Source organism: Notamacropus eugenii, chromosome 5, assembly GCF_028372415.1.
Source record: "Notamacropus eugenii isolate mMacEug1 chromosome 5, mMacEug1.pri_v2, whole genome shotgun sequence".
In the NCBI taxonomy this organism is placed as follows: Eukaryota; Metazoa; Chordata; class Mammalia; order Diprotodontia; family Macropodidae; genus Notamacropus; species Notamacropus eugenii.
Window position 1 is genome coordinate 160176464 of NC_092876.1, and position 27026 is coordinate 160203489.

Genomic DNA, 27026 nt, shown 5'->3' on the forward strand with positions numbered 1-27026 from the left:
AGTAGGGGAGAAGGGGATAAGTGGGTTGGGGGGATGATAGAAGGAAGGGCAAATAGGAAGAGGGAATAATTAGAAGTAAACACTTTTGGGGAGGGACAAGGGCAAAAGAGAGAACAGAATAAATGGTGGACAAGATAGGATGGAGGGAAATATAGTTAGTCTTACACAACACGATTCTTATGGAAGTCTTTTACAAAACTACACATATGTAGCCTAGATTGAATTGTTTGCCTTCTCTGTAAGGATGAGTGGGGAGGGAGGAAGGAAGAGATGTTGAGACTGAAAGTTTTAGGAAATAATGTTGAGAATTGTTTTTGCATACAACTGGGTAATAAGAAATACAGGTAATGAGGTATAGACATCTATCTTGCCCCAAAAGAAAAGAGACAAGATGGGTCTAAGGGAAGGGAGGGGTATGATAGAAGAGAGGGAAGATTGGGGGAAGGGGTAATTAGAATGCAGGGTGCTTTGGGTTGTGGAGAGGGGGCAGAGGGGGAGAAAATTTGAAACTCCAAATTTTGTGAAATTTATGTTGAAAACTAAAATAAATAAATAAACATTTAAAAAATAATAAAACACAAGGCAGAATAATTCCATAAACTACCATGCTTCATCAGCTAAGTTTCCTTCATTGCATTCCTAACAATCTGAATTACTGAGAATCTTCTGGTGAGGATTATTGCTTTGTTACCATTTTGGGACATTAGTTCCTTTCTCCACTGTCTCAATGTACCAGACATTGTCAAATATCCACTTATGGACTATTGTTCTAATGTTCTTGAATTACCTAGTTAGGGCTTGATGTGAGTAGAAATAAAGGTAGATTCAGAATGTAGGGAACTAAACATTTTAAGTAGTTGAGATAAGGGAAGAGTAGATATTCTTACTTGATTCATCATGCTGAAGGCATCAATTAAAATGGATCTCGTCAAATTAAGGCAGACTTGAAGTCATCCAATTTTAGTTATTATAAAATTATTAAGCAATTCGGCTAATGCAGTTTGGGTTGAATTGTCAGGTTTCAATTGAGATTGTATAAATTCCAGCTTCACTCTCCATAAAATATAAGGGATGGGTCAGAAAAGTACAGGGACAAATGCATGTGACTTGGGCCGTAATTAAAGCAACAAGTACTGGCTTTTAAAAAGATGAGCCTCTGAAATGTGATTACAGATTGTTTCTCTCATCAGCCTATTGGGTATTATACTTCCTTCCCCATTTGTTTATTGACGCCAGTTTGCTGAGCTTTTAAATATTTGATTCCATTTTAATGTTTATTTTATTATGTTTTTAAATGAACTGTATTTTTAATGTAAGTCACAATGGGGGGTCTTTTATAAATTAAATTATTAATTACAGTAAAGTCTGAGGAAATATTCCCACATTCAAAGAAGGGATTAAGAATTTATAATTGGGACAAATATCTAGGAGCCTATTGATCTTTTCTGAAAAAGAAAAAAAAGGAACAGCGTGTCAACAAAAGGGAGGCAACACTTACTTGGTACCTGAGGCATGAGAAGAAGGTAAATTGCTGACAACAAAGTACAAAGGATCTAGAGAAATTTCTGGGTATATTTTCTAAGGCAGTATTTGAGATGGAAAACACCTGCGTTGGAGTACTCAGCAAAGGTTAAAAACAGTTAAATAAGCAATAACTCAGTTCCTTTCTTCTTTCTTTCATTCAAACAAACAGCATTCATAGAGACATTGTGCTATGTGCTAGAGCTTCAAAGACAAAAATAAAAGGTTCTCTGCCCAATCTGTACACAGATAATACAATGTACTTTACATAAAAATTTTCAAAAATCATATTTTTAAATGATTAAGGTTGGCAGTTACATTAGAGATCATCTAATCCAATCCCTTTGTTTTACAAATGGGTAACCTGATTTCCAAAGAAGTAGTCATCTCAAGTTCACACACGTGAAGATGTTGAAACCATTACTTATGCCCAGGAGTCTGAGTACAAATGTATTGTTCTTTCTCCCATATTAAACATATTAAGAATCCATGACACATTTCTAGAAAACAGAGTTATACTGAATCAACATATATCCATTTGCCCTAATCTTTAGCTCACAGTGCAATTGCAAGTGTACGAGACTTAGAGCAAAAAAATCTAATTTCAGCAACAGTTTTATCACTTACAGTTGTGTCACTGTTCTTGTTTGAGCCTCAATTTTCACATCTGTAAAATAGAGATAAGATAAAAGAGAAGGAACTTAGCCCTTCCATAACTTTGTAATCAAGAGGCAACATCTCATTTGAAAATGACAGCTGAATCCAAAAGCCAGAAGCAGAAACAAGTTTCATTTTTCCTTTTATGGTCTTTAGATATTGTTTTCCATTAAGTAGCAAAGGTTGAGATAGGATTTATTACTCATTGATTTGCTTTGGTCAACATGCTTTCTGTTTACAACGCTCCTGTCTATGCCAACACCATTGTTCAAAACAACTACTAGACCAGGGAGTAACCAGCATCTTCCACTATTTCTTCAGTTTCCTGTGCTCTTAAATTTAATGGGATATCAGAATTTCTTGGATATCTTTGTTCTTGATCTTGGCATATCAAAAAAGTTAAAATCCAATACAATAATTACTTTTAAATGTTTTCTCCCTAGAGAGAAAAAGTACTTAATTAGGATAAGTAGAATATTGGTTCTGTAGGATTCTTAGCTAAATAATGACCATCAACTATAAAACGAACAACCAGTGATATGGTCTATTCACAATTATACCTGGGGGGTGAAGCCAAGATGGCGGAGTGATAGCAACGACTCGCCTAAGCTCTTGGACAAACTCCATCTGATACCTCTGAAAGGAGAATCTTACCAAAGTTTGGAGGTGCGGAATACAGTGGGAGACAGACTGTGGAGAATTCAGAGCCCAGGACAGACTGGAAGGTCCATGGGAAGAATCTGTTTCGCGGGGGTGAGCCCCCAGCTCACAATACAGAGCATCCAGCACAGTGGAGAGGAAGGGGCCCAGGAAACTTGAGAGCAGCTGGTGGAACTGGCAGAACAGCACCCAAAGGCGGGAGACAAGCCTAACAGAGCCAGTGAGAGCTGCTGAGCTCCAGATATCAGCACAGTAGCTCCTGAGACTTTCAGCCTGAAGATTAAACATCGGTAAGTCACCTACTTGAACTTCTGGGAGCCAGGATGGCAGAGTGATCAGTAAATGCTTTCTCCTCCCCCCTTGATGACCTTGAAAGAACCATAAAATATTTCCCCAGAAAAATACTGGATCAGCGAGAACAGCAGAGGGGGATCAATAGTCTCATAACACCTGAGGATAGGGAAAATAGCTAAGGGGGATTCCTCCTACTGTGGCTGACAAAATTATAGTAGAGGGAAAGAGGGGAGGGAGATGAGCATTGTTTGAGAGGTACTCTCTTCTGATTTGGTTCAAGGAGGGAACAATAAACTTAAGTATATAATCCTAACTAGCTCTATAGGCAGTAGGGGAAGGGGGAAGAAAGGGGAGGGAGGCTAAAAGAGAGGGAATAAGCAATAAGAGAAAAGGGGAGTAAAAGGGAGGGGGGCTAAAAGAAGAAAGGGAAGGCTGCAGGAGGTGGGAGTGAAAAGTGAAAACTATTGAGGAGGGGAAGGGAGAGGGAGAGCTAAAAGCACAAAGAGTGGGAAAGAGGATGGAGGGAAATACACAGATTGTAATCATGACTGTGAATGTGAATGGAATGAATTCTCCCATAAAATGGTGAGGGATAGCAGAATGGATTAAAAGCCATAATCCAACAATATGCTGTTTACAAGAAACACATTAGAAATGGGGGGATACACATAGGACAAAGGTCAAAGGGTGGAGCAGAATATATTGTGCTTCAGCTGATGTAACAAAGGCAGGAGTACCAATCATAATCTCAGACACAGCAAAAGCAGAAATAAATCTAATCAAAGGAGCTAAGGATGGAAACTATATCCTGCTAAAAGGCACCATAGACAATGAAGCAATATCGTTACTAAACATGTATGTTGCAAGTGGTATAACATCCAAATTCGTAGAGGAGAGGTTGGGGAAGTTGAAGGAAGAAATTGACAGCAAACCTCCCCCTCTCTGAACTCGATAAATCTAACCTCAAAATAAACAAGAAAGAGGTTAAGGAGGTAAATAAAACTCTGGATAAGGTAGATACAATAGATCTTTGGAGAAAACTGAATGGGAATAGAAAGGAATATACCTTTTTCTCAGTGGTACATGAAACATTTACAAATATTGACCATGTACTAGGACATAAAAATCTCACTAACCAGTGCAGAAAGGCAGAGATAATCAATGCATCCTTCTCAGATAATAATGCAATAAAAATTATATGTAATAAAAGGCCATGGAAAGAGAAACCAAAAATCAATTGGAAACTAAATAATCTAATCCTAAAGAAGGAGTGGGCTAAAGAAGAAATCCTAGAGGCAATCAACAACTTCATTCAAGAGAATGACAATAATGAGACAACCTACCAAATCTTATGGGATACTGCAAAAGCAGTTCTTAGGGGAAGTTTTATACCTTTGAGTGTCTACATAAATAAAATAGAGAAAGAGAAGATCAATGACTTGGGCATGCAGCTGAAAACACGAGAAAAAGAACAAATTGAAAATCCCCAAGTAAATACCAAATTAGAAATACTGAAACCCAAAGGAGAGATTAATAAAATTGAAATTAAGAAAACTAGTGAATTAATAAATAAAACCAATAGTTGGTTTTATGAAAAACTAATAAAATTGATAAGCCTTTTGATTAAAATAAAGAAAGAAGAAAATCAAATTACTAATATTAAAAATGAAAGGTGTGAACTCACCTCCAATGACGAGGAAATTAAAACAATAATTAGAAATTACTTTGCTCAACTTTATGCCCACAAATTCGATAATCTAAACCAGATGGATGAGCATTTTAAAAAATAGAAATTGCCCAAATTAACAGAAGAGGAAGTTGAATACTTACACAAACCCATCTCAGAAAAAGAAATTGAACAAGGCATCAATGAACTCCCTAGGAAAAAATCTCCAGGGTCAGATGGATTCACAAGTGAATTCTATCAAACATTTAAAGAATAGCTAATTCCAATACAATATAGAATATTTTTGAAAATTGGGGAAGAAGGAGTACTCCCAAATACTTTCTAGGATACAAATATGGTTTTCATACCTAAACCAGGAAGAGATAAAACAGAGAAAGAAAATTATAGACCAATTGCTCTAATGAATATAGATGTAAAAATTTTGAATAAGATTTTAGCAAAAAGAATACAGCAACCTGTCACAAGAATAATACGTTATGATCAAGTAGGATTCATACCAAGAATACCAGGCTGTTCAATATTAGGAAAATTATTAGCATTATCGATCATATCAACAGCAAAACTAACAGAAACCAAATGATTATCTCAAAAGATGCAGAAAAAGATTTTGACAAAATGCAACACCCATTCCTATTAAAAACAGTGGAGAACATAGGAATAAAGGGAACTTTCCATAAAATAATAAGCAGTATCTACCTAAAGCCTTCAGCAAGCATTATATGCAATGGGGATAAGCTAGATGCATTTCCAATAAGATCAGGGGTGAAACAAGGATGTCCATTATCACCATTATTATTCAATATGGTACCAGAAATGTTAGCTGTAGCAATTAGACAAGATAAAGGAATTGAAGGACTAAGACTAGCCAAAGAAGAAACTAAGTTATCACTCTTTGCAGATGATATGACGATATACTTAGAGAATCCCAGAGATTCAAGTAAAAAATTACTTGAAATAATAAACAACTTTGGCAAAGTTGCAGGTTACAAAATAAACCCATACAAATCTTCTGCATTCTATATATGAGCAACAAAATCCAATAGCAAGACACAGAAAGAGAAATCCCATTTAAAGCTAGGGTAGACACTATAAAATACTTGGGAGTTTACCTGCCAAAACAAACCCAGGGATTATATGAACACAATTACAAGACACTTTTTGCACAAATAAAGTCAGATTTAAGTAAGTGGAAAAACATCAGTTGTTCATGGGTAGGCTGAGCTAATATAATAAAAATGACAATTCTACCTAAATTAATTTACTTATTTAGTGCCATACCAATTAAACTATCAGATAATTACCTTCTAGGGCTGGATAAAATAATATCAAAATTCATTTGGAAGAACAAAAGGTCCAGAATATGAAAGGGACTAATGAAAAAAAAAATGCTTGGGAAGGTTGTCTAGTGCTACCAGACCTCAAATTGTACTATAAAGCAGCAATTATCAAAACCATTTGGTATTGGCTAAGAAACAGAGGGGTAGACAAGTGGAATAGAGTTGGCACTCAAGACATAGTAGGCAAGGAATATAGCAACCTTCTGTTTGATAAACCCAAGGACCCCAGCTTCTGTGATAAGAACTCACTGTTTTACAAAAATTGTTGGGAAAACTGGATAATAGTGTGGTGGAAACTAGGCATAGACCCATGCCTGCCACCATACACAAGAATAAAATCTTAATGGGTACATGATTTAGGTATAAAAATCGATACCATGAACAAACTGGAGGAGAAAGGAATAGTGTATTTATCAGATTTATGGAGAAGGGAAGAATTTTTGACTAAAGAAGAGATAGAAAGCATTATGAAATGCAAGATGAATAATTCTGATTACATTAAAGTAAAAAGATTTTGCACAAGTAAACCCAATGCCACCAAAATTCGGAGGGATGTAGTAAATTGGGAAAGAATTTTTATGGCTAAGCTCGTAGATAAAGGCCTCCTTTCTAGAATATATAGAGAACTGACTCAAATGTATAACTATACAAGTCATTCCCCAATTGATAAGTGGTCAAAGGATATGAACAGGCAATTTTCAGAGGAAGAAATTAAAGATATCTATAATCATATGAAAAAATGTTCTAAATCACTATTGATTAGAGATATGCAAATCAAAACAACTCTGAGGTACCACATCACACCTATAAGATTGGCAAACATGACAGAAGAAGAAAATGATAAATGCTGGAGAGGATGTGGGAGAGTTGGAACACTAATTCATTGTTGGTGGAGTTGTGAACTCATCCAACCATTCTGGAGAGCAATTTGGAACTATGCCCAAAGGGTTACAAAAATGTGCATACCTTTTGACCCAGCAATATTGCTACTAGGACTGTATCCCCAAGAGATCATAAAAATGGGAAAGGGTCCCACAAGTACAAAAATCTTTATAGCTGCACTCTTTGTAGTTGCCAAAAACTGGAAGTCAAGGGGATGCCCATCAATTGGGGAATGGCTGAATAAATTATGGTATGTGAATGTAATGGTGTACTATTGCACCATAAGAAATGATGAACAAGAAGACTTCAGGGAGGCCTGGAAGGACTTATATGGTCTGATGCTCAGCGAAAGGAGCAGAACCAGGAGACCTTTGTGCATAGCAATGACCACAGTGAGAGTTTTTTTCTGGTAGACTTGGAGCTTTGTAATAATGCAAGAACTTATAAAAAAAAAATCCCAATGGTTTTCTAAGGCAAAATGCCTTCCACACTCAGAGAAAGAACTATGGAATTCATTCACAGAATGTAGTAGATCATGTTTGTGTGTGGGTGTGTCTGTGTATTATGTTTTGATTTGGTATATGATTTTTTCCATTTATTTTACTTCGTCTACATAGCATGACTATAGTGAAAATGTATTCAATAGGAAAGTATATGTAGAACCTATACAGAATTTTATGCCATCTTGGGGAGGGAGGGAGGTAGTGGGGGGTAGATGTAGTGGGGTTAAAATCTTAATTTTATGGTAGTGATTGTAGAACATTAAAAAAATAAATAAAAAGTAATAAAAAATAAAAAATTTTAAAAAAAATCATACCTATATGTCTATCAATAATGAGTTTTATATTAAAAAAAAGAATATTTAAGGATGCAGGGTCAAAAAGCCAATTATTCCCATACTACCTAAAGTATAGGAAGAAATGCTGTGCTCTGATATATTTAATACATGAGACTACAGTGAAATTATTCCTTGGTGAGTAATGCCTAGATATGTCCCTTAAATCAATCATAGAGAAGAAAGTCTTTGATCAATTTAGATGTCTTTGAAAGTATTTGGATGAATGTAATGAAAAGTAATTGTGCTATAAATGGTGAAGGGAATAGTTCATGAGAAACTTGGAAAGATTTGTAGGAACTGATGTAAAGTGATATGAAAAGAATCAAGTGCAAAAATTTTATATATAAATGATATTATGAAGACAAATATTTTTTTTTAAGACTTAAGAATTCTGATCAATATAAGGACTAACTACAATTTCAGAGAATTTATGATGAAACATGCTACCCTAGTACAGAGAGCGAAGTGAAGGACACACAGTACTGAGTGAAGCATAGTTTTTTTTGTTGTTCTGAGACACAGACAATGTTTTGTGACTATCTATGTTTGCGATAGGGCTTTTTCTCCCTTGATTTCTCAGTGGGGGTGGGGTGAGGTAGTGAACTTAGGAAATGAAAGACAGAGTTAGAGTTGAAAATAAATAAATTGATTTCTTAAAGAAAGCTATTATATGAATAACTGTGGCACTGCAAAGGAAATATGTTCAGATACGTTGAAACTGGTCATGCTTTGTAGGGCCTATGTAAACCCAATGATCTATTTGGATCTGTGAACTTAGACTTAGTAGTAGAAAGTTCCAGCTAATAATTCAAAAGAAATCCCTTTGGAAAGAGAAGGATGCTGTGGTTTCCTCATCCCACCCTTGTAAATATTAGAAGAGTAGATTTGGATGTTTTAGCAATTTACCAGCAGTGTCGCTGGAACACCACAATTGGAGGTAGTATTTGACTTGAGTTACAAGAATAACAATGATAAAATGAAGAAAGGTAATTTTAAGGCTCTATAAAGAGTCCAACAGCATCGTTCCACCATAGCTGAAGGAAACATCTTCAGGACATCAGCAAAGTGACATCTAGGATGTGTTACAGTTCTAGTACACATTTTCTACATGCACACACATACACATATGTATGTGTATATGCATGTGTATACTTACAAACATACATATATATGTAAATATATGTATGTGTGTATATATACGCATATATATTTGGTTGCCTAGAGAAATTTATCAGTATCAGACATCAGTTTCATGATGACATGTTTCTATGGGTTCTGGATAATGAAAGATACTCTCACATTTCCGCAGGAACCAGTGAAGTGAAGCAGGGATGCGTGATTACTCCCATGCTCCTTGGCATGAAGTTTTCAGCAATGTTGTCAGATGCCTTTATCAAGGAAGAAAACAGCATTAACATCAGCTAACATAGTGAGAGTAAAATATTTAACATGAAGAGGCTATAAGTCAAGACTAAAGGGAGGGAGTGTTAGAACATTTCTTTTTGTTCATAGATGATTGTGCACTCAGTGCAGACTCTGAAACTGAGATGTAACAAATTATGATTGATATTCTGTTGCTTGTGAAAATTACGGCATAAAAATTAATACCAAGAAAATACTTTCTCCAGAGCCAGTAACACATCATCCATACATGGAACCATCAATTACAGCAAAGGGAGATATTGTGATTGCTGTGGATAAGTTTGCTTACCTTGGTAGTGGATTTTCTTTTTTTATTATTATTTTATTTGTTTTCAGTGTTCTACAATCACATCCATAAAACTTAGATTTTCAGCCCTCCTTCTCTCTCCTTTCCCATTCCTCCCCCCTCCCTCCCTGAGACAGCATACAATTTTATATAGGTTCTATACATTCTTGTTAAATAAATTTTCACTTTAGCCATGTCGCATAGAAGAATTTAAACGAATGGGAGAAATCATAAAACAAACGAAAACGTAATACAAAAGAAAATGATCTGCTACATTCTGCAATCGAATTCCACAGTTCCTTCTCTGGATGTGGAAGGCATTTTGCCTTCAAAGACCATTGGGCATTTTTAAAGTCCTTGCATTGCAATGAAGTTTTAAGTCTACCAGAAAAAATCGTCACACACTGTGGTGGTTGTTTTTTATAAAGCTCTCCTGGTTCTGCTCCTTTTGCTTAGGATCAATTCATACAAGTCATCCTATTCACCTCTCTGAAGTCTTCTCTCTGAAGTCATCCTATTCACCATTTCTTGTAGCACAATAATATTCCATTACATTCATATACCACAATTTATTCAGCCATTCCCCAATTGATGGGCATCCCCTTGATTTCCAGTTTTTGGCTACCACAAAGAGAGCTCCTACAAATATTTTTGTATATGTGTGATCCTATCTCCTTTTTTTATGATCTCTTGGGGATACAGTCCTAGAAGCTATATTGCTGGTTTAAAGGGTAAGCACATTTTGTAGCCCTTTGGACATAGTTCCAAATTGCTCTCCAGAATGGTTGGATCAGCTCACAACTCCACAAACAATTAATTCCAATTCTATCACATCTTCTCCAACATTTATTATCATCCTGTTTTGTGATGTTAGTCAATCTGATAGGTGTGTTGTGGTATCTCAGAGTTGTTTTCATTTGCATCTTTCTAATCAATAGTGATTTAGAGGATTTTTTTTCATATGACTATAGATAGCTTTGATTTCTTCCTCTGAGAAAAGCCTAATTATATCCTTTGACCATTTATCAACTGGAGAATGATTTGTATTCTTTTACTTTTGACTCAGTTCTCTATACATTTTAGAAATGAGGACTTTATCACAGACACTAGTTGAAAAAAAATATTTCCCAGTTTTCTGCTTCCCTGCTAATCTTGGATGCATTAGATTTGTTCATGTAATAACTTATCAATTTAATGTAACAAAATTATTCATTTTGCACTTCATAATGTTTTCAATCTCTTGTTTAGTCAAAAATTATTGTCTTCTCCATAAATCTGGTAAGTATATTATTCCTTGGTCCACTATTTTTTTTTTTTTTTAGTATCAACCTTCATATTTAGATGATGTACCCATTTGGACTTTATTCTTATATAAGGTGTCAGGAACTGGTCTGTGCCTAATTTCTACCACACTGTTATCCAGTTTTCCCTGCAATTTTTGTCAAATAATGAGTTCTTATCCCAGAAGCTGCAGTGCTTGGGTTTATCAAAGAATAGATTGCTATATTCATTGACTACTGTGTCTTGGGTACCTAACATATTCCACTGGTCTACCCTTCTGTTTCTTATCCCGTGCCGAGTGGTTTTGAAATTGCTGCTTCATAATACAATTTGAGATCTGGTACAGCTAAGCTACCTTCCCTAGCATTCCTTTTAATTAGTTTCCTTGGTAATCTGGACCCTTTGTTCCTCCAAGATGAATTTTGATATTATTTTCTCTAGCTTTACAAAGTAATTATGTGATAGTTTGATTGGTATGGCACAGAATAAGTAAAATAATTTAGGTAGAATTGTCATTTTTATTATATTGGCTCAGTCCACCCAAGAGCAACTAATGTTTTCCCACTTACTTGGATCTGACTTTATTGTGGGAAAAATGTTTTGTAATTGTGTTCATACAGTCCCTGGGTTTGTTTTGACAGGTAGACCTCCAAATATTTTATAGTGTATACTGAAACTTTAAATGGGAATTCTCTTTCTATTTCTAGCTGTTGGGCTTTGTTTATAATATATAGAAATGCAGAAGATTTGTGTGGGTTTATATTATAACCTGCAATTTTGTCAAAGTTGTTTATTCTTTCAAATAGTTTTTTACTTGATTCTCTGAAATTCTCTAAGTATATCATCATATCATCTGTTAAGAGTGATAATTTAGTTTCTTCTTTGCCTATTCTATTCAATTTTTTCTTCTCTTCTTACCACAGTTAACATTTCTAATGCTATATTGAATAACAGCAGTTATAATGGACATCCTTCTTTTACCCCTGATCATATTGGAAATGCATGTAGCCTTGTCCCCATTGCATATAATGCTTGCTGAATGTTTTAGGTAGGTACTGCTTTTTACTTTATGAAAAATTCCATTTATTCCTATGTTCTCCAGTGTTTTCAATAGGAATAGCTGTCGTATTTTGTCAAAAGCTTTTTCTGTATCTATTGAGATAATCATTTGGTTTCTGTAAGATTTTTTTTTGTTGATATGATCAATAATCTTACTAGTTTTCCTAATATTGAACCAGTCCTGCATTCCTGGTATAAATCCTACTTGATCATAATGTATTATTCTTGTGATAAGTGTCTGTATTCTTTCAGCTAAAATGTTATTTAAAATTTTTCAATCTATATTCATTAGAGAAATTGGCCTATAACTTTCTTTCTCTGATTTGGCTCTTCCTGGTTTAGGCATCAAAACCATATTTGTATCATAAAAAGAGTTTTGTAGGACTTTTCCCTCAATTTTCCTAAATAGTTTATATAGTATTGGAATTAAATGTTCCTTAAATGTTTCATAGAATTCACTTGTGAATCCATCTGGCCCTGGAGATTTTTTCCTAGAGAGTTCATTGATGGCTTGTTCAATTTCTTTTTCTGAGATGGGGTTAAGTATTCAACTTCCTCTTCTGTTAGTCTGGTCAATTTATATCTTTTAAAATAATCATCCATCTCATTTAGATTGTTAAATTTATGGACATATAGTTGGGCAAACTAATTTCATATTAGTGTTTTAATTTCCTCTTCATTAGAGGTGAGTTCACGTTTTTCATTTTTGATACTGGTAATTTTTTTTTCTTTTTTTAATCAAATTGACCAAAGGATTATTAGTTTTATTGTTTTTTTTCATAAAGCCAAATCTTAGTATTATTTATTAGTTCAATAGATTTCTTGATTTCAATTTTACTAATATCTCCTTTGGTTTTCAGTATTTCTAATTTGTTATTTACCTGGGGATTTTCAATTTGTTCTTTTTTCAGTTTTTTCAGCTCCATGCCCAATTCATTGATCTTCTCTTTCTATATTTTATTCGTGTAGGCACTCAAAGATATAACACTTCCCCTAAGAACTACTTTTGCAGTATTCCATAAAATTTGGAAGTTTTTTTCATTATTGTCATTGTCTTCAATGAAGTTGTTGATTGCTTTTATAATTTGTTGTTTAACTCACCCATTCTTTTGGATAAGGTTTTTTAGTTTCCTATTAGCTTTTGGTTTATGTTTCCATGGCCTTTGAATACATATAAGTTTTATTGCATTATGATCTGAGAAGGATGCTTTGACTATCTATGTCTTTCTGCCTTGTATTGTGAGGTTTTGGTCAATTTTTGTATATGTGCCATGTACCGCTGACAAAAAGGAATATCCCTTTCTATCCCCAATCAATTTTCTCCAGAGATCTATCATATCTACCTTAGTCAGAGTGCTATTCACCTCCTTAAATTCCTTCTTGTTTATTTTGAGGTTAGATTTATGAAATACAGAGAGGGGGATGTTGAGGTCCCCCACTTGTATAGTTCTATTGTCTATTTCTTCCTGTAACTCCCTTAACTTCTCCTCTAAGAATTTAGATGCTATACCACTTGGATCATATATGTTTAGTAATGAAATTGCCTTTTAGTAGGATATAGTTTTCTTCCTTATCTATTACAACTAGATCTATTACAACTAGATTTATTTCTTCTTCTACTTTGGTGTGATTAGGATAGCCACCCCTGCTTTTTTTTTCTTTTTTTTCTTTTTTTTTTTTTTTTACATCAGCGGAAGCACAATATATTCTGCTCCAAGCTTTTGCCTTTACCCTATGTATATTTCCCCGTTTTATGGAAGAGTTCATCCCATTCACATTCACAGTTATGATTACTATCTGTGTCTTTCTCTCCATCCCCTTTCTCCTTGTTTATGCTTTTAGTTCTCCTTTCCCTTCCAAAATAGAGTTTTAGTTTCTGATCACTGCCTTCCTCAGTCTTCCCTCCCTTCTTTCAGCCCATCTCTTTTTTAATTCCCTTTGCATTTACTACTTCCTCCCTCCCTTTTAGCTTCCTCTCCATTTTCTTTCCCCCTTCCCCTCCTACTGCCTATAAGGCTAATTGTATTTCTGTGCTTAACTGAGTTTGTTGTACCCTCTTTGAATCCAATCAGATGAGATTACCTCTCAAAAAATGCTCATCTCCCTTCCCTCTTTCCCATTACTGTAATATATTTTTGTGATGGAATTTATTTTTTTCTGCCTCCTTCTTTTTACATCTCCAGTTACAATCCCTTCATACCCTTTAAATCATATTTGTTATCATCACACCATTTAATTTATACCAACTTCCTCTATATATGTATATCCCTTTTACATTACATGATAAATATACAATTCTCAAGATTAACAAGTACCATCTTCCCTTATAGGGATGTAAACAGTTTGCCTATATAATGTAACAAATTTGTTTCTCCCCTGTTTACCTTTCTATGCCTCTCTTGGGACCTTCATTTGAAGATCAAATTTTCTGTTGAGTTTTGGCCTTTTCATCAATAAGGTCTGGAAATCCCTTTTTTCATTGAATGTCCATCTCCTTGACTGAACTATTATGCTCAACTTTGCTTGATCATTAACCATTGGTTGTGGTACCAGCTGCTTTGCCTTATGGAATATTATATTTCAATTTCTTCTGTCCTTTAAGATAGAAACTGTAAGGTCCTGTGTGATCCTGACTGTAGTTCCTCAATATTTGATTTGTTTCTTTCTGGCTCCCTGCAGTATTTTCTCCTTCACTTGATAGTTTTGGAATTTGGTGACAATATTCCTTGGTGTTTTTAGTTTGGGGTCCCTTTCAGGGCGTGAATGGTGGATTCTTTTGATGGCTATTTTGCCCTCTGGGTCTAGGACTTCTGGGAAATTTTACTTGGTGATTTTTTGAGTGATATCGTCCAGGCTTTTTTTTTGTATCATGGTTTTCTTGTAGACCAATAATCCTCAGATTTTCTCTCCTGGATCTATTGTTTTTCAAATTAGATACTTCACATTTTCTTCTATTTTTTTATTCTTTAGATTCTGTTCAACTGATTCTTGATGTCTCATAGATTCACTAGCTTCTACTTGCCTGATTCTAATTTTCATCAAGTTGTTTTTTTCAGTTAACTTTTGCATCTCCTTTTCCATCTGTCCAATTGTTCCTTTTATGGAGTTATTTTCACCAGTTAGGTTTTGTACTTCCTTTTCTATTTGTCCAATTTTCCTTTCTAAGAAGCTGTTCTCTTCACTGAATTCTTTTTTCATATTCTTAAAATCATTGGCCAGTTTTTCTTCTATTTCTCTAATTTGAGTTTAAAAATCCTTCCAGCACTCTTCCAAGAAGGCTCTTGGTGCTTCAGAACAGTTCATATTTCCTTCTGCAGTTTCAGATGGGAGTGCATTCTCATTTGCTGACCTCTTTGGTATTTGTGTTTTGGTCCTTGTCCCCATAGAAAGATTCTATGGTCTTTTCTTTTCTGCTTTGCTTCTTACTCATGATAATAACCATTCTACTGGATGTTAAATTAGATCTCTCCATCTGTGGCACAGGGAGTTCTGTCCCACAGTTCTTGTGCCTAAAACTTAAGGCTTTGTGTGTTGTGGCCTCTGGGTCTTTCAACTAGAAACTAATATGCTACAGCTTACCTGGTGCAGACCTGGCTGCTGTTTCAAAGCAAAGGTCAGGTGATGTCTTTTGGGGTTTTTCCCACAGCTACCCTGCAGATACCTTATTTTAAGTGTGGGGGAGAGGTGATCTTGGCACAGGAGGTTCCTCTGCTAACCTTGAGCATAGCAAGCTCAGCTGTCTGTGCTAGTGTCTTCCTGATTCCACAAGGGGGTGCTGAGGCATGCCCAGAGTCCTGATGTTGGCAGTTGTTGGCTTCACCCTCCTGGGGGTTCAGGATCTTCTCCAGGTTTGTTTAGGTGGGGCTATCTGGGCCATCTCTGATCCTGCACTGGTGGCCTTCAGTCACAACAAAAGCAACCCTCCTTAGGGATCTATCTAGCCTCATGGGCTGAGAGTCTGTTTATCCCTTCTGCTGCTCCTATTGTTCCAGTGATTTTCCTGGGGAGATATTCTCTGGGATCATCAAGGTCAATAAGGGGAACGAGATATCAATTACCAATCACTCTGGCCTCTTGGCTGCTGGAACCAGAAATCTGTAGTGGACTTTCCAGGGATGTACACATAGATGATGAGTTTGATGCACACATTACAAGAACTAGCTTAGTGTTCTGAAGGCTCTAAAGAATAGTGTGGGAGAGAAGAGGGATTAGATTGATGACCAAACTGAGAGTTTACAGAGCCTTTGTGATTACCTCATTGCTATGTCTGTAAAACCTACCAGTGCCATGCTAAGAAACTGAATCACTTCAATTTGAATTGTCTTAGGAAGATTCTGAAGGTCACTTGGCAAAATAAGATACCAAACACTGAGATCCTTTCCCAAGCTAAACTGTCAAGCTTTCAAACTCTACTGCAGAAAACACAACTCTTATGTTGTTTGAATGTCAAAAGTTCATTTGTCTGCATGACTATTTTATGGGGAACTGACATAAGGCAAGAGCTCACATGGACATAAGAAGAAGCAAAATGGGGACACTCTCAAGGTCTATCTGAAGAACTGTAGAATTGATTTTGAGACATGGTAGATATTGGCACAGTACTGCCCAGTATTGCATGACTGTATCAAGGAAGGCACTGTATGAATGAAGCAGAATTGTAATAGCACAAGAGAAAAGGGAGATTTCAAAATTTAGAGGCATCTTCATTCCAAATGTTCATGTGGACTATTGTTCCCAACTTGTGGAGCCTTTCTAGCTCATACTGGTCTGATCAGCCACAGTTGGACACACTGTAACTGGACTCTAACATAATGATGTTATTTTGGTTCTCCTCCTTGACAACAAAGGACAACTAACATATATTCCCTAAGTTTGAGTACACTTACTCCTGAATACACACACACACAGACACACACACACACACACACATACAGGTATATATACATATACACATGCATACACATATATATTATATTATATATACACATATACATATATATAGTATTCATATATGTTCATAGATAAATGCACATATAAATGTGTATGTGTGTATATTTGTATATGCATGTATTATATACATATACGAGAAAATATTTCTTAAAATTGGGGGCCATGGGATATTTTGTACCAACTTTTCTTGTTATACCAACTTAGTATTTACTCATTTCTAGAAGCTAAGTCTGATTTACTAATTAAAATCAAGGAAAAATCACTGGAAGGCTAACCTTAGAATCCTAAGGGGATAATTAGTAACCTTATCTCTATTCATACACCCTGCCATGATAAGTAGTTTTGGAGAGAGTTGGTTTAGGGTTATGTTTGCCTGAAGTCTTAAACATAAGGTACATAATTATTCCTATGGAGGATGAGACTAGATGAATTCTCCAAATTCAGTAGACTTTTCCTGAATTCAAGGCAAATTTATTTAACTCAGCATACAGAGAAAGGAAGGGAAAGATGGGAGAAAAAAGGAGAAACAGAAGAAAAGCCAAACTTTTGTTTCTAAGCTCAGCTCTAATCAGAATAGACCCAGGTCATAAAGCAAGGTCTAGGGTGGTATCACTCACCCCTCTAGTCTACCAAAAGCAGAGGAAGCAAAAGCAGGAACAGATCTACCATGCTCCTGTTCCTTATAGAATAAAAAGAGAAACAACTAAGAGCAAATATGAGGAGCTCTGCCTACAACTTCCTTCCAACCTAAACAAAATATTCTCTCATATATCGTCTCTTAGGGACTTACGATGCCTAAACAAACAGAAAACTCTGCCAAGGGGGAAGGAAGGAAGGGGACTCTGTTAAATGAATAAGTATCTATCTCCCTCCTCAAGGTCCAAAGTATTGAATCATACAGTCATAGATCTTGGAATTCAGAGAGCTTATAAGTCATTAGGGCCAACTCATTTTACAGATGAAAAACTGAGGCCAAGAGAGTTGAAGTGATTTAACTATGATTACATAAGGAATATGTGTCAGAGTCAGGATTTATTCCCAGGTACCCTGATTCCAAATTCAATTCCCTACCAAAAGTATCATTCTGCATCTCACATCAAGAATATGCCTTGTGTCTATGGAAGGAACACAATCCTCAATTTATGACCCACTAGAAAAAAATTCTGTACTGGTCAGAAATAAATTCTGTACAGGTCAACACTAGGTGGGCAAAAGGGGTCAACTGACCTCATACCTATTCAAGTTATCAGGCCTTAGCTCTTAATTATGACACTGAAAGTGAGACCAGAGTGGGGAAAATCTATCATAGCACGTCCCCTTTGAAAGGCTGGTGATATCCATCATTATGCCATCATCTTATCAAAAATGGATGGAACTGAATATATTCTATAACACTACCCCCATTCCCTTAGTGTCCCCTGTACCTTGATATTGTGAACATTTCCTAATAGCAAAGCCCCTATAATCCTAACAGGTACCTTGTCTAGCCTAATACTTGCCTGCAAGAGATTAGATATACAGGGTAAAGAGACAAGACAAAGGTAGTTGAACCAAGCCTCAATGATCAGCTAAGTATCTGATTCAGATCAAATCAAGGAGAAAAAAACATCTAGATGGCTAGAGTCCAAACACATGTAAAGAAGCAGGAGCAAAGCAAGTACTAGATCATAAACAATTTAGGGAGAGGAGAGGTTACAAAACCAGGAGAGTAGCACAAGGTAGATTATTCAAATTTCAGATTAATAGTCAGGGGAAATTTAAAGCAATTGAAAGAGCCTAAGTGGGGCAGAGAATGTGAAAGGGCAGAGCAAGCAGAAGGACCTTGGCACTGATTTAACACTATCACAGATACAGACTTTGGTCTTTCTACTTCTAGAACCTTCATTATATATGACTAGAGAGAAATAAAAAGAAGTCCTACTTAAAGTAAGAGGCAAGGGTGGAGGAGATATAGAACTGATGCTGAAAAAGGAGAATATTCAAAATTCCTATTTTTTAATATTTGTAATCAGCATGTAGTGGAAAGGATTCCTCAGATATGAATGATTTATAAATGGAAATGCCTAGGTAAGAGAAGGACAAGGGAGTCTAATCACCGACTATAGCTTACTCTTGTTTTTGCACAAACTTTAATCCTTCTAGTAGGGTCTACTTTCAAAATTACATCAGTTACATTGCAATAATAAGTAATATTGAAAGTGTTTTTGATTGTTAGAGCTAGTTTATCTCCCCATTTACCTCTCAGCTATATCAGAGAAGTGTTTATTCCTGTAAATGAAATGAAAAAGGGTGTCATATTTGATATATTAACAATATTTCTCATAATTTTTCTCTTTCTTGTTCAATGCTCTTAACTTTATAGGTATTTTAGCTGTGCACATTGCTCCACTGTCTAAAATCATTTGGAAAAATGGGCTGGTAATTAATAATCATTTCAGTATCAAAGGAAACATATTGTTTTACAGAATATTGTTTAATTAGGAATCAGTGAGGACAGAATCAATTTTCACCAAGCAGTTGCTAATTACTAGTGCACTCCAGTGCTAACAGTGGGCAGAGCTTATATGTTTGGTATGGACAGCAGAATTAATCTTTAGCCCAATAGCAAGGGAGATTATCATGGGCCAATATATTTATAGTTGGAAATCAAGTTATACATACTTCCTTTGAATGTCCTTATATCACAAATGACAGACTTGGAATTGCCAAGTTGCTTTCTCAAAACTTCAAAGTCTGGATTTGAACTCAGTTCTTCTAACTTGTCAAACTAATGACCTTCCCCCTACACTATACTGGATTGATCAAGAAGTATTAGGAGGTTGGACAATGAAAGAACTTTACCTGGACAAGGAAGGGAAGAATGACATCATTCTACATTTATAACTAAAAACAAATTTTAGTGTCATCATGGAAAGAAAGAAGGTGGAATTTTAAGGAGGAAATAATGGTCACCAAAGTGGGGTGCCCAAACTCCATTGCTTAAGACATCTGTTAGGTATATGAAGAAAATCTAAGAACTGAAGAAAACAGTCTAGTTCTGAAGAATTACAGCCCCTCCCTGCCTCTGCTGATCTCCTTGCCCTGCATGCTAGACAGTCAGCTGAAATGGTCTCCCCCAGCAGGCAGGAAGTGTTTCCCCCACCATACCCTTTGTGTATTCAATCTAACCTTCCTGTCTCTATAGCAGCAGCAGTGACCTACCATACTTTGCACATCCACTGACAAGACAGGTACCCAAGAGCTTTCCTGGCCTGTCCTGACAACTCCTTTCCTCTTTTTCACTGCACTCCCTACCCTACCCCCCTCCTCCCCCGAAATAGACGTTCTCATCAGGGTCCAGGAAGAACTACTGATGCAAAGAGTGCTCCATATTAGGACTTCTTTAACTTTTTCCACTCACAAGCCCTTCAGCACTTCTGAAACTCTAGGTCAGACCCCATAAGGGTTTAAGAAGAGCTGCTCTAGTTGAATAAGAACAAGAGTAGCCTTGATGAGATTGTGGGAGTAAACACTAACAGCTAATGAAAGTGAGTGACTGGAGTGGCTGCTGCTAGCACTGGGCCAACCCACTCATTAATCAACTTAGAGGGGAATGAAGGTCATCTATAGTCAAGAAATGAGTTACCCAGTCATCTTGTCATTTGTTCTGAAACTATGATACTTCTCCCTAATTGGAATAACCATACTCAGTACTACCTGGTACCTGACCTCCAGAGACCATTATGGAATCATAGATTTTAAGAGATAGAAGGTCATAGTGGTTATCTAGCTCAACCAATCCATGACAGGAATCCCTAGTATAAGGGGAAAGACTGCATAAAGATGGATAGAAAGGATTGGGGGAGAAAGGTTTTATACACCAAGGCAGTATGATAGAAAGTGAAGTAAAGGCAATGATTGGACCAAGATAAGATTAAAGTTCATTTCCCAGAGTCCAAGATGGTTCTGAGGTGGAGTCCAAGATCTCAGCTGAGAGTAGATGCATATGATGTCCACAGTTGTGGCAGAATAGTCTGGAAGTGGCTGAGCAATAACAAGGACACATGACCAAAATGTCTAGAGAACACTTTCCTAAGAGTAATTAAGTAGATCTGCAGCTACTGTCAGATAAGCCATCTAGGAAGAGTCAATGAAAGAAAAGTAGTGGCTGTTGATGACTCACTGATTGGGTACTGAGGCACTGGTCAACCTGATAATCACCAAAAAGAGGATCTAGTGTCTTCCTGTCCCATGTAGCCAAATTATAAAAGAAGATCTCCAAAAATTATTCAAAACAGATAATTTGTTTTGATGACTCACATGAATACTGTCAGAAAGAATGCATAGCTAGAGATAATTAACTCTTGGGAAAGACTATTAGGGTAGACATAGGAGAGAAAAGCAAATTTGGGAGTTTAATGCATATATGCAGACCACAGCATAAAATATGAGAGGGAGTAGAACTGACAAAGGTTAGTAAGAATGCATTTGCCTAATGTCTCATGAATCTAATGAATAGATGGCTTTAGAAATGAATCAAAAAGGGGAGGGAGTGAACTATCTATATTTAGTCAGTAAATTGGATACTTCAGAGCAACACTACAATAGGGAAAGAAAAATAGTGATTAAGACACAGAAATTCAGAGGACACAAAATTCAAGAAATCAGCCAACAATAAAACACATGGAATCAAATGTGTATGCATAAATTCACAGTTTAGGCAACAAGCAAGATGAATTAGAGGTGTTCAGGTAACAAATTTTAATAAATAGGTTGTATTGACATTTACTGGCATCAGACACATGAATTCATTATCACTCTTTATGTATACACTTTCTTCAAATGAAACAGAATGGATAAAATGAAGGTGGATTCATTTTATAAAATAAGAAGCCTGCTTGTATGTAAATTCAGGAACTAGATGATGGAGAGCATTTGGTTGAAATTCAATTCAGCAACCAACTAAAGGGAGTTTTGTCATCAGACTAAACTGGAGATGACTGGGTTAGGTAGAAGAAAATACATGACACTTACTAGAAACACCTCACAAGCCTGCCATTGAGGAATAATATAGTAGTAATGGGGCACTTCAGTTGTCCAAACTTCAGCTGGTACTTTCTAACAAAAAATAAGCAGAATTATTTTTCACTTTCTTTAATATGAATTTTATTCCAAAACACTGTAAAAACCCATAAGAAAATTTTCAATTATGATGCAATTCTTCCTAACTAGGAGAAAATAGTTGGAAGGAAGGAAGGAAAGAAGGAAGAAATTAAAATAAAGAAAATAATACCCCATAAAATAAAAACCGTATAGTTTTCAGAAAATATCTCAAAAATTTTATGTTACAATTATAAAATATATTATTGACCCTAAACTACTGCTGATTTTCTCATTTTCTCTCTTCCAGCATCTAAGTCATTTGATTACAGATATAAACATAAACAGGTATGTTTATATGAAGCATATCACTGTGGAAACCATAACTAGCATAGTTATTTTATTTTCACTTTTATAATGGTCAGGAAGAATGAGATCACAATGTAGAAGTTATAAGTGAAAGAAAGTCAAAGGCTCCAAAACCAAAGAATACCCATCGAGCATATCACAGCTATGTCATGGACTTTGAAGGCAATAGTGTGTGCTGGCTTCCCATTACAAGAGGAACCAAAGCTACAGAGAGTATAATGATCAAAAACATTGATTTATTCCTGTCACAGACCTTCAATCTCCCTGTAGCTTCTAATTAAATATCACTTACATTCTGCTCAGCTGTGCAGCCCTTCTGTTGTACATAAGATAAAACCTTTCCTGTACCTAATGCCTCCAGCCTATATCATTACACCAACATGGCTTGACTTGAATAAAAAAGGAATTTTTGGCCCCTGTGAATTTATACCACACCAGAATTTTAAGAATCTAAAATAAACTATACTTTCACTGTAGTCATTTCCCATAGAAATATGTTGGAAATATGCCTGTCTGTCTGTGTTGTTCTATTTTGTTTTACTTTGTTCACTGATTGTGAATACATGATTTCAAATGTGCAGGATTCTCCCAGTATCTAAATGCCTTGCACCAGTTCATATCAACACCTTTTTCTATGAATTATAACATTAAATGCAGTCATTTAATCCATTGGTTTTACTAAATGATTTTTTTTTGTATAAAAGAAAGCTCACTTGGGGTTATGTTGAGACAGAGGTAAAAGAGAATATCAAGAACTAATACTGGGGTAGGTATGGGGGGAAGAGGTGGAGGTAAGAAGGCAGATTACAGGCTAGGACCCAGTTAAATTCTTCCAACATATCCATCCAAATAACTTTAAAGTAATTCCTCAAATCATTTTGAGTCCAACAAATGAAGTCACTGAAAAGAGATGCTAAACCAGAGAAAGAAAACTACCTGAACTGGAAATGATATTGGTGCTTCATCTCAATTTCCTGAAATGATACTTTTTTTTTCTTTTAATATACACCTATCCCTGAAACGTCATCATAATTTTACTCTAAACTCCTTTGAAGTCAGCTTATAAATTCCTTATCTGTGAAAATGTTGTTTTATTAAGATGCAACCCAGGGGCTTATCTGGGGTGTAAGGAAGGAAGGAGAGATGTAAGAAAGGAGCATTGCGTAGACATTTTAATGTTGTTGTTTTTTTTTTTCTTAAATAAACTGAGTGTACCTGTCACACATACACAGAGCCTGCAAGGATAAATTCTGAGGAAGACATGCACAAAAGGCAGAGATGTCAATATGATGCTTGATTTTTAAATTGAGTGCTTCTAATGTTTATTTAAGAGGATAGAAGAAACTAAGACATGAACAAATGATCCATTACACTTGGATTTCATTTTGGCTTGTAACTAATCCCTGAACTTGATTATTTTGTTCCTCCTCAGGTATTATTGGAGTTTTACTTGAACTTTTAAGACAACTCAACAAAAATGGAGAGTTATGTTGTTTTGCACACCAAAAATATCCAATTAAGTACATACAAAAATCTTATTAAGAAATCATACAATTTTTATAAATACTTTCCATACCTTGATTTAAAAATATAACTAATGGTGACAGATGCAAACCCAACAATCCCCTTTGCATTTGTTTCATTCACACTAAACTAATTGTCAAAAGTTTATTTTTAGGCAATAAAATACATGTTGACTAGCTGGAGGGAGAAGGATTATTTTGTTTTAGAAAATTCTTTGACGTTTTGTTTCCAATTTAGAGAATATTTCTTATAATGTTTTTTATTAATTTACTTAAGTATTGCTGTCATACAACCCCTGGACCCAAACCCTCAACATTTTGTTTGCTTTCATTTCATGATGTTATGAGAAATCACATGGCTGAATGAATAGAGAGTGTTGGTTTTTGTGACCTGAAGACCTAGGTTCAAAAGCCCCGACTTTGAAACACAGTGATTTAATGACCAGGAAAAAAAAAAAAAAAAACACTTGACATCTCAGTGCTCTGGTTGAAAATGTTCAATGCTCATTGGAAATAAGCTGCCTAAGCTACATCAGTGAAGGAAGTGGGTTTTCTCATCAATAATGCCATCACAAGTCTGGCCTGGAGCTGTGGTTAAAAAATACATAGTACAAATCTTGGACCAAGGGATATGGTGTTCATTCTTTTGATATAAACAATGAAATCTATTACCAATATATATGATTGGATCTGTTCCCTTTCAGATACTTTCTTTTCTTTCATCTTTGTAAAACTTAACCACAGATCAACAACTTAACTCACGTGGGCACTCTATTCCAGCTTGAAGACAATGCCAGATAGCTCAAATCAAAGGGTCATTTCTAAAATAAGACAACCTGAAAAACACACATATTATGGTAAAGATGTTGTAGAAAGAGTTAAAGGTTCTCTTCCATCAAAATATGAGACTACCTTGAATGCCTACAAGATTAAAACTAAACATGTCTTCATGATATTCAGGGCATTCCATAGTCAGTCACTATTCTTTCCATTTATTTGCCACGGATCTTCAACATCAGTCTTCCAATCAAATCACACTTAGCCTCCCATGGCTGTCAAAACAATCTAAATTCTTCCCAACTCTTGGAGAAAAAAATGCTTATCTTACTACTTTTCAGCTATTTCATTTCTATGAACCCTTTCAGCATTAGTTTCAGTTCTCTCTTCCTCATAACATTATTCTGCCCTATATTAATTTCTTACCTTCTCTGAGCTTTCATAATATTTTTAGTACTTTTGATTGACATATTTCCAGATCTGGCCTTTCAACTTTAACTTGATTAAACTTTATTTTTGTTATACTAACATTGCCACCCCTCTGGTCGGTTCATTGTTCTCCTTGGTTTACAAGAAGGACCAAAATGGCATCACTGTGTTGGAGTCAAGGTGCAGTGTGCCCAACTATGACTGATCAGAACACTACAAGCTTGTAAGGCTCTGCCACAGGTAGGACACAAATAATCCACATGAACATTTGGAGTGGAATGTCTCTAAATTTCTATATCTCTTGTTTCTTTTAAGCTACTGTAATTCTACTTCACTTCAAGAGCACAATATCTTCTTTAATGCAGGAAAGCCATGCTGGACAGTTCTTCACCAGTGCCATGTCTCACCATCAATTCCATAATTCTTCAAAGAAATCTTGAGAATGTCCTTGTATTGCTCTTTCTGACCTCTGTGGGAGTCCTTACCTTTTGGGTAAGTTCTCTTTTGGGAGTTCTCCATAAAAAAGTCATTTAGGAAAACATGCATGTGACATTCAAACAATGTGGCCAACACATTGGAGTTGCACTCTCTGCAGTAGAGTTTGAATGCTTGGCAGTTCAGCTCAAGAACGACCTTCGGTGCCCGATACCTTATTTTGCCAGGTGATCTTCAGAATCTTCCAAGAAAATTCAAATGGAAGTCGCTCATTTTCCTGGAGTTGTGCTGGTATACTGTGAAGGTATCATAGACATACAACAATGAGGTCATTACAATGGCTCCACAGAGTTCAAGTTTGGTAGGCAGTCTAATACCTCTTCTCTCCCACACTTTCTATTCATAATCTCACACAGACTGAGCTGACTCCAGCAATGAGTGTGTCCACCTCCTCATTTATGTGTACCTTCCTGGGAAGCATGCTATCAAGATAAGTGAATTTATCCAAACATTGATTATTTCTCCATTTGCTGTAATTGATGTTTTCACATATGCACGGTGTTGAACTGGCTGGTGGAAAACCTGTGTTTTGCTGGTGTTAATTGTTAAGACAAAACTAGCACAAGTAGCAGAGAATCAATCCATACTTTGTTGCATCTTGGCCTCAGGAACTGCACTGAGTGCACAATCATCTGTGAACAAAAAGCCATGCATCAACTCTCCCTCCACTTTAGTCCTGGTTCGTAGTCTTTTCAACTTAAGTTTACCATCCACATGATAGCTGAACTTGACACTGTTTATGTCCTTGTTGAAGGCATCTGACAACATTGCTGAAAACATTATGCTAAAAATCATGAGAGCATGCACAGAGCCCTTCTTCACATCATTAGTATCTGGGAAAACATGAGAGCATGGTCCATCAATCAAAACCCGTGAAAGTATGACATCTTGAAACTGACATACAATACTAATGAACTTCTCCAGGCACCCAAAATTTGCCATGAAATCCACAAGCACTCATGACTGACAGTATAAAAGTCCCTGGTCAGATCAATGAATATTGTGGACAGTTTTCTGTTCTATTCCTGGTCTTTACTCTGGAGTTGTCATGCAGCAGCTTGGCATTTTCTGGCTCTCAGGTAAAGGATCTTTCAGGTGAAGGATCAGGCTATTAATGAGAACTCTGGCAAGAGTATTGCCAATGGTGACTAAGAGAGAGAACCCAGCAGATAAATCTCAGATACATTGCCACAGGAGAGGAGCCATTCAAAATGGCATTCTTCAGTTGGAAGTTCAGCTAGAGAGGGACTGACTTCAACCTGAGGTATATGAGCAATAGCTTAGCATTGATTGATGATGGTCAACAATAGATGAGTTCAGCCGAGGTCTTCATGAACATATCCTCATCACTAATCAATGTGGCTCCATCAGCATTGACTAGTTGCAATGCACCATAGATCTTTGGCCTGTAAAAAGCCTTTAGGGCATCATAAAGTACATTGAGGTGTTACTATCAGCACTTTTTAGCATGGTGTTTTCA

The 27026-nt window shown here is 36.0% G+C and overlaps 1 pseudogene; it reads right to left on the reverse strand.

Annotated features, from left to right (window-relative positions):
• Positions 1–26326, reverse strand: part of LOC140507726 (heat shock cognate 71 kDa protein pseudogene) — a 38837-nt pseudogene extending 12511 nt beyond the window's left edge.
• Between the last annotated feature and the right edge of the window lie 700 nt (positions 26327–27026).